The following is a 9,972-nucleotide window of genomic DNA, read 5'->3' on the forward strand; positions in this document are numbered from 1 at the left end:
TACATATACATACACACACACATACATAAAATAAAATGTTACTCAGTCATAAAATATAATGAAAAACTGCTATTTGCAGCAACATGGATGGACCTAGAGAATATTATGCTTAGTGAAGTAAGTCAGACAGAGAAAGACACTATATGATATCATTAATATGCAGAATCAAAAAAATAATACAAATGAATCTAATCAAAACAGAAACAGACTCACTAACATAGAAAACAAACTTGTGGTTACCAATGGTGAGAGGGAAGGGGAAGGGACAAATTAAGTTTATGGGATTAACAGATACAAACTACTATATATAAAATAGATAAGCAACAAGGATTTACTGTATAGCACAGGGAACTATACACGCTATCTTGTATTAACCTATAATGTAATATAATCTGCAAAAAACACTGATTCACTAAGCTGTACACCTGAAACTAACACAAAATTGTAAAGCAACTATCCTTCAATAAAAAACAAATTAAGTAAAAAAGAATACAATGGAATCAACCAGTATAGAAAGAGATAAAATTCTGAGGATTGAGAACAAACAAACAAAAACCTGAAGAGGGCACAAGGGAGGTAGAGAAAAGACAAGAGATCAATACAGAGAAGACTCAGATTCCCTGAATCTGCTTCTCCATCTACAAAATGGGAGTAATTATTGTAAAATCCTGAATTTAGTTGTAAAATGTCACCTGCACAAATACAGAGAGGGGAATTTCTGATAAGAACCAGGGGTTTTAGCTGACTAGAAGGTCAATATGACCCACGGTGTGGCATATGCAATTGTAAAAAACAAATACAGTCTCCAGCTGTGTGAACAGAAGTAAAATTATTTGCAATAAATAAGGCGAGAACAACAAAAAATAAAACCATAATTGATATCACTATGAATAAATCAGTGGAATTTTAAGAAAATGAAAAAAAAAGAAAACAGTAACAAGTTTTGGTTTATGAAGGGATAGGGACTCATAAAAAGCTTGTGAGAGGGTGGTTTGGTCAATTACCTTCAATAACAATTTGATACTATTTACAAAATGTGTTAAGTAATGAAAAAAAAAATTTGGTCTTTGTTCTGAGTTCCAGGCATACCTTCTAAAATCCTGGGAATGTCCCAATTGATGGGAGTGTCTTTATTATTCATGAACCTTTTGGGTCATATCTGAGTTTATGATAATCAGACAATTTAGGATGGGGCTGGTGACCAGAAAAACCAACCATATGGTTAGAGCATTAGGGCTTTGAGTCAGCCCAACTTTCAGGAAGGGGAGGTGGGGTAGAGACTGAGTTCAGTTATGTGACCAACGATTTAATCAATGATGCCTATATAATAAAGCCCCCAAAATAAAAACTGTGAACACAGAGGTTTAGAGGAATTTCCTGCTTGGTGAACACATGAGTGTGCTGGGAGTGTGATGCACTCTGATTCTATGAGGAGAAGGCACAGAAGCTCTACATTTGGGAACCTCCCATACCTTGTCCTATATATCCCTTCATTTGATCCTGATTTGTATCCATTACTATAAAACTGCAACAGTAAGTATAGAAGTTTCCTGAGTTCTTTGAGTTGTTTTAATGACTTTTCAAATCTGAGTGAGGTTGTGGAAACTCTTCTGGACTTGTAGCCAGTTGGTCAGAAATGTGGGAGGCTATGGGAACCCTGAGTGTGTGGCTAGTATCTAAAGTAGTGACACCCTTATTGGGTTCCATGCCATTAACAAATAGCGTATGAAATAACTTCAGGTTGTTAGAATCAAAATTGCATTACCATGCAATAGGTATATACCATGATCTTACAATTATACTCCTAGGTGTATTCTCTAGGTGTATTACTTAATCCATGTACGCACCAGAAGACGTGTATTGTTAGCATTATTCATAAAGCAAAAATCTGCATAAGCCATAAGCCCAACTGCCTATCGGCAGTACAAACTATAAAATGCTTTATATTCATAAAAGAAATACAGGCAATGAAAATTAATGAACTACAACTACATGCAAAAACACGGTTGAGTCTTAAAAATACAGCTTTGAGTGATAGAAACTTATCACAAAAGAATACATGTCGTATTGTAATTCTCTTTATGTATAATACAAACACAGTCTGTAGAAAAGTAATAAAGAGAAACTTCAATTAATTAGAGTTGGGAGACCAGAAAGGGGAGCTCTCACACCCTATGACCATAGCAGATTACAATAAGAGGAAGAAAGACTCCTTTCCTGGCAAGGACTCAGCCAATGAAAAACCATAGACTCTTTCTTTACCATAGCCCTATCAACATCCTTTTCCTCTCTATGAAAGAGTTCTCCCTCCCTTGCCATGTGGGGACTTGCACATGGCTCACCATGGTTGCAGACCCCAAGCTGCAATTCTCTGCTGATCCCAAAGAAACTCACCTTTGCTGGAGAAATATCTGGCAGTCTATTTGTTTTAGGACAACATTTTGGTGGCCCATATGGGGACCAGAGAAGACCCCCAAAGGCTACAGGGCTGGTGAACAAACAGGTGCAATATCCACAAACTGAACCCACTGAGCTCACTGATTTTCTTGCTGTCCCTGGAGTTTGAAGGTATGTCTTTTTCCTGGATCTGAGCTTGTGCCCTTTTTGCATTTGAATCTCTCTAGGATTTATGCAGGAACTATATTAAGGTTTTGTTCTTTCTGGTTAAGGCCTTGTTCTGTATGTGAGTACTTGTTAGGCACTTTGATCTGATTTCAAGATTAGACTATTTCAACTGAAACTGGCTGAGAAGACACTGGCCCATTCCTTCAGGGACAGGGACTGCTTCACGGAAACTATGCCAGTTTTTCAGTCATCTGCCCACTCCTTTGGAGTAGGAGCTGTTCTCTGGAAACTTTGGTTTGGTTCTTCTGAGACCAAGCTGTTTTCTTAGAACTGGCTGGTATTAGCTTGCAAGCAGTTTAAATTGAGCTGTTTGAGCTGTAAGCTGTCTAAGCTGTTTGAAAATTATTCTTTTACTCTATAGTAATAAATCTCTAAGAAATGGGATCCCAGTTATTTAAATATTTTTAGGGCTCCCTGCATTCAGGGACTTTAGCCAACAACAATTTTTCCTCATGTGCATTTCTAACTAAATGGAATGAGCTGACCAAAGGCAATTTAGAATATCTATGGCTATTATGGACTTTTAAAATCCCCAAACTTAATTTCCTTAAAATTGAATTGGACTCCAAAGCTCAAAACTTTCCAGAACTGAGTGGAATGCTTATTTTGATTGATATTTCAAGGTTTCCCAACATTACCAGGAGTCTAAAATTGCCTCTACACAAAATAATATTTTAAGATTAGCTGAGGCAAACGAATGATTAAAGAAAGATAAAATGGCTTCCAAAGCCTCAGGCTCTTCTTCCTTGGCCTATCTCAAGCTCTGCCTCTGGTGCCATCTTGCCTCTCTTCCTTGGATCCTCATGGCCAGACTCCTCTTCCAGCACCATTTTCCTCCTTCCCTTCTACACTGCCCATGCCTCCTCTATACCCTCAATCACCCCAAACTAATTCTATTGCTAAATATCTCTTTTTCTCTGAAACTCCCCACTCCCTTTTCTTCTGAAATTACCAGAGCCTGTCTCCCTAAAATTAAGTCTTCTGAGGATCCAGAGGTTAAACCATTAATTTCTTATATTCTCTGGACTAAAGCTGAACTGTGAGCCACAGTCAAAGATTCTCCAAAAGTAGTTGAAGATCCTCAAAGACTTGAAGAAGAATTTAATAAAGTCATTCAACTTATCAACCTGGTTCCTCTGACTTATATCAGCTAGTTCATATGTTTGTTGGTGAAGTTCAGGCTAAGCATTGGATGAAAATCACTAATAGGGAAAATCTTGAAAGCTCTCTAGAATTACAACCAGTAGAACCTTGTAACTTATTATATAATCAGGCTTGGGCAATCACTAGGCAATTCATTGAGCAATTCCCAGGATTTTTCCAAACCCTATTGATTGGAACAAAATTTAGGTTTGCAAACAAAAATCTGATGAACCTATACATGACTATTACAATTGACTTCAGATTATTTTTAAAGAAAATTCTGGTTTTTCTCCAGATGTTGATTCTACCTAGGTAGCTCTTAACTCTATGTTTATTAATGGTCTGAACTGAGACCTTTCCTTTAGTAAAAACAGGTCAGGATGGAATAGGAAATTATGTCCATTCCAGATTTAGTTAATTTGGCAAACCATCTCTCTCACACTTTAGATGAGCCACCTCAAAGGAAGACCACCACAATTCCTAATCTTCAACTCCAGCAATTGAAGGCTCCTAAACAAAACCAAACTCTCCTAGTTTCTGCTTTTATTGCAAAGATCCAGGACATTGTAAAAGAAATTACCCAGAGGAGTTTTTGTAACCCATGAGAATCCACATTTATTGGAGAAATATCTAGCAGCCTATTTGTTCTTATGTCGACAAGTCAAAAGTACACCATATTGTTTATGAAGACATCTACAGGTTGTTAAAATATATATTAAAACAAGGAAGTGGTTACCATAAATTTCAGAATAGTGATTATCTTTAGAGGGGAATGGTATTAGTAGGTTGGGGCAATTGTAGAAATTAAGATGCTGACAAATGTTCCATTTATTGTCTCAAGTGGTGGTTACATGAGTGGTTGTTTTGTGAAACAATTTTGCTGTTTGTTTTATGCACATTTCTGTATGTAGGTTACATTGCACTAAACAAACAATCAGAAGGATTTCATAGTAATGAAAACTTGTGACAAAGTTTTACCAACTTCCTTTGATTGATATTGACAATGAATGCACCAGGTTTATTACACAAATGTTTGCTTCTAAAATGACTGAAGCCAATTATTATCTAAGGGAAATTTTGTTTCATGATATTATATATTTTCATGATATATTTGATAAGGGCATCAGCAATTCATTAGCAAAGTTGAATGAGGCTTTGGCCAAGCTCCATACAAAGTATAAATAAAACATTATAATTGAGTCCAAATAAATAAGATTTTAGAAATGTAAATTTTTCTATTTTCATAAGGTTGTATGATCTTGTCACTTAAGCCAGGGTCCAGGAAATTAATTAGTGTTACAGAAATCAAACTTGAAAGGGCCCAGTTAGTGCACAATGTTGTAAAAATCTATGACATTTGCAATCAGAGCAAATCAATGTTTTGCCATATAAAATCGAATGATTAAAAAAAAACCAAATATTATTTTTGAGTCAGATATATATTACTGCTCATTCCTCAATATTTATTAAAATTTTTGAATGAAATACTTAAAGTATTCTCGTCAATAAGTTTGAGGTTCACTTGATTTCATTTATCCCAACCTCTCCAACATTTACTTTAAAAAGAGACCACATTTGTCATAATATGACTAATATATCATGACAGAAATGTTTCTTATTGTTTTCATTTATTTTATAATCCTATTCTTCAAACTGTTGTAAAATAAATGATCAAAATAGTTTTTGTGTGTGTGTGTGTTTCTAAAAACAGCAGCAAGTCATAGTCTAGAGCAGTTTTTCAAAAGCCTATTTGTACAAAATAATTATTTGTAAATGAGAATTCTGATTCAGTAGATTTGGGGAGTGGTCCAAGTACCTGTATTTTTGAAAAGGTCTGTGAAAAAATTCAGTGTACAGTACAGTTTGGGAATAAATAAATTCTACAGAAATTCCTATTTATTACCATAGTTCCTTCCTTTCAGAAGTGTTTGTAATTATTCCAGGACAAAATAGTTCAATTCTTATGATACATGATTTCCTCCTACTTTCTAATTTTTAGGTTCATTCTAACTTCTTATAGAATAGAGAAATTAGGATTTGTAGTCTTCTTTTTCATTCAAGGGTAATGATTAACATAAAGTATTTATCTCCTTTTCCATATTCTTTACCTCTCTGGGACCAATTAAAAATTATGGCTTGGCTTCCAACAGATTTCTACATTTTTAGTAAAACATGAACTACATTTTGAAAATATGCACCCCCAATTGATTTTCAAGTCTTGATCTTCTGAACAATTTAAATGTTACACTTCCCATCATACACAAGCAAAAAGGATAAAATGTTACATATATGAACCTTAGTTTCAATACCATTGTCTAAAAAGGGTGGGACTCTCTAAAAAAGGCTTTAAAGAATGAGATATTTGGGACATAACATGTCTACTATCCCAGTATATTGGCTTGTCTGACAATAAAGCTAACCCCATTCCTCAACTTTTCTGTTTTCAATAGTGTTAGAATAGTAGAGCCTTTTGTAGTTCATGTATCGACAGCCTTAGCAGTATTGCAAAGCACAAATTTCAAGTCAAACAGGCCCACGTTCAAATTTACAAGTACACTTGACCTCTCGGAGTCCCATTTTTCTCATCCTTAAATAGGAATAATTGTGCCTTTTGCATGGAAAGTATTGACCACAGGAAGAATCTGTTGTATAAGAGCAAGAGGAAGGCATCAAGAGCAGACAGAAGAAAAAGATGAGGTTAACTTATTAAATTCAGGAGAGACTGGAGGACATCAAGATTTGGGGAGAGAAGGACTGATTTTTGAGAAGATAATATTTTTTTAAAAGACCAAAAACCCAGGAGGAACCATGGATTGGTTCTCATTCCCTTAACCAAAGTAATAAGGAAAACCAAGATTATAGCAGGAATCTAACTAGGTAGATGTTAAGCCCACTGTCAAAACTGCCCAGCAAATTATTAATTTCAGGTGCCCACAGTACATCTCTCTTACAGTAAGAACATTATGTTTACAGAAAAAATATTTAAGTAAACAGTTTTTAGATGTAGGGGTAACAAATGTCTATCCAGCCCCATCCTGGGCAGCCATCTGGGGAGAATTTTGGCTAATGTCTGGGCCATAAAGAGTACTGTCTATATTGTAATATGTGATATTCACTGAATACTTATTCTATGTCAGGTACAGTTCTAAGTAATTTACATGTGTGGACTTATTTAAGTCTCATAAAAGCCTTATGAGATTATTGTAAGTATAATCATAATCCTTTTTTGCATTTGAGGAATCTGAGACAAACAGAGCTTAAGTAAATTGTTCAAGGTCATGCAGCCTGCATGCAGATACACATCAGTAGTATCAGTAATTATAGAATATAAAAGAAACTTTTTTGCACTGTAAGTTTTCTTATAATGTCCCAGTCATTTTTTTCTTTTGCTTCCCTTAGAAAAAAATAAAATCACTAAAGATTACCTCTGTAAGAAATTGGAGCTATCTTTTACAGAAAATTTATCTTTGAATATTGAATTTTAATAGTGGTATTGCAAAGATAAATTCTTGATGCATTGACAGAAAATAGGTTTTTCAATCCACTTAATAAAAATGACACAAATTGATAGAAAAAATTTTAAAACCAATAGTCAACATTGTTTTACCATCTGAATGACTAAAATTTTGCAACTGATTTTTTCTCCAGGTAGAAGACACTTTGAACTTTTTGACCCTACCTATTTTGAAGTATCTTTTTTTCCCCTTTCCCTTACTTTTTTTCTTCTTAACTTCACAGACAGATCTATGATAGGAATCATGGTAAACATGTTGATACTACTCTCAGAAAAGACCACAGACCTTAAGGTGAATAGATGCTCTTTTCCTTTTCCCAATTAGCCGAGATTTTTAAGATTTTCAAATAGTTAAAATTGGTAAAAGGGGAACTAATTTACAGAGCTTTCTATTTATAGTTTTTACATATCAGCACATTATAGAACATCACTCCACAGATACAGACACCCTGCAGATGGGGTTCCATCTGTTCAGCCTCATTTTGCTACGTGCTGATGAACAAAGCCCAGTCATCGACCCTTTAAATTGCTGCTGCCTTAAACTCTCACTGGATTTCTACACCATAGACTCTGAATGTTTTCCTGCCTTGACTATTGTTTTCTTTTTCCTATAAAAGAGTTGTTTTGCTAGATGATTTGTCTCCATAGACAATGTGTTACTTTGGGCAGGTATTGCCAATTACACATTTTATATGAATTCTAAATGTAAATGTATTCATTAAAATGACTCTTGTTTGCACTAAAATTTCAAAAAATAGTATGGTTTAAATCAACACAATGAATGCATAAAATGCTGTCTTAGTAATTCTTTTGTTACTTTAATTAAAACTATTTTTTCTACTAGAGTCTTAGTACTGACTAAATTGACAAGGCCTTGCATTAAAAGAACAAAGGCAAAAGAATAGCTTAAATCTCCAGGACACATCAGCACAAACACTGTGTTGCCCTCTATTGTCCTGAGAAACAGAATCTAAAGTTAGGATGGGTGATTTCTAGCCTCCCTCTGCAATCTCTTCCATCTTCTTTTCTAAGTGATTTAGAATAACAACAAACACAAAACAAAAATGACGAGACGAAATTAAGTCTCTGCTAGCTTTACCTCTACTGGAAGACCTACAGTTTTGGGAGGGAAACTTATGACTTCAGAAATGAAGGCTTCTAATTGCCTACATCCCTCATCAGTAGTAAATTTATGGCAATACAGCACTTTTTTGTGCAATAAAATATGCTGTATTGGAGGAGAGTGTAAGAACATATTTTATGAGTAGGCAACAGTTTTACATAGAATAAATAGTGTTAAACGTTTCTAGATCAGAGCTTCTTACTTTGCTCTTTGATTAATAATGCTACAGATCCACTTCTTCCCATCTGAGAATAGTCTGTTCATTGTACTCTTTACTGAATAGACGAGAATTGTAATTTCTTTCAAAGTTTCACTCCCTCTTTCTGCCTCGCTCTCTTTTATCCTAGACTGTTTCTCCTGGGAGTTCGTACAGAGAGATTCCTTGGAGTCCCCCTGCTCTGCCAGTGAAAAAACAGCTTTTCTGATAATCCTAACTGTGGAAAGAATATCATCTCCCATCTCACATACACACACACACACACACACACACACACATGCGCACACATCTCCTTTTTGAGCTACTACCTGGCAGAATTTCAGTGTGACTAAATTCCTTTCTTTTTTCTCCTGCCAAGTACACTTAGAAATAGAAGCTTAAGGGCCCCAGTCAGGGAAGATGTGATTCTAAGTGAGACAGCTGAAGCTCTGTGAGAGACAGAGCCACCTGCCAAGAAGCTGTAAAGAGCCAGTGATCTTCTACGAGTGGTGACCTTCACCTCTCAGAACTTCCGGGTGGACTTGGTCACTGTCCTAGGCAGGTACAATCTAAGAGCAGGCCACCTCACAATTTGTGCCAAACAGTACAGGGCAATGGAAACAATCAAGCTGGAATCCACAGAATCCTGTTTTGAATCCTGCGTTTGCCAAGTATTTGCTCTGTTTTCTTAGCTTTCTTCTTATACATGTCAACCCCATTTTTGTTCATGTGAAACTGGCTTTCCCTAATGTCTGCAACACACTTCCTACTGCCCTTGTACCTTTATTTTTAGTTCCAGAACTCTTATTCTCAATGTATTTAGTATAATTCTAATACAGGCACAAACACATGAGATTTTAAGCAAATACAAAATTACAATCTTGCCACATTTAGTGAATGCTTACAGTATTTTCTCTCCCATATTTTTTCCTTTTTCTTCTATGCTTGGCTCCCACACTCAGGGTTCCAATTTGGGGTGTGTTTTTTTTTTGGCCAGCATATAAATTAAACACTTCACATTTTCTTAAAAAACTAAATGAACAAGTTTGTGATATATTAATTTCTGATATATGGTGGCGCTATTTCTAAAGTCTCTTATGTTCTATTGATATATGCTATTCTCTTATCAATAATTATTCAATAATTATATTATACATTTTGAAGCACCTCACAGTTTAATGAGGAATAACAAATACAATTTAATATCAAACATTTCATCCCATTTATCATTGAAATATTTATTTTATTGTTTTATAATAATATAAGTATATTATCATTATATATAATTGCATCAAAAAAGAAAATCACTGGTAAAAATTAAGGAGACAATTTCACAATAAGAAATTATTGTGCAAAGCTAACAGACCTACA

Source organism: Eubalaena glacialis, chromosome 9 (assembly GCF_028564815.1).
Source record: "Eubalaena glacialis isolate mEubGla1 chromosome 9, mEubGla1.1.hap2.+ XY, whole genome shotgun sequence".
Classification (NCBI taxonomy): domain Eukaryota; kingdom Metazoa; phylum Chordata; class Mammalia; order Artiodactyla; family Balaenidae; genus Eubalaena; species Eubalaena glacialis.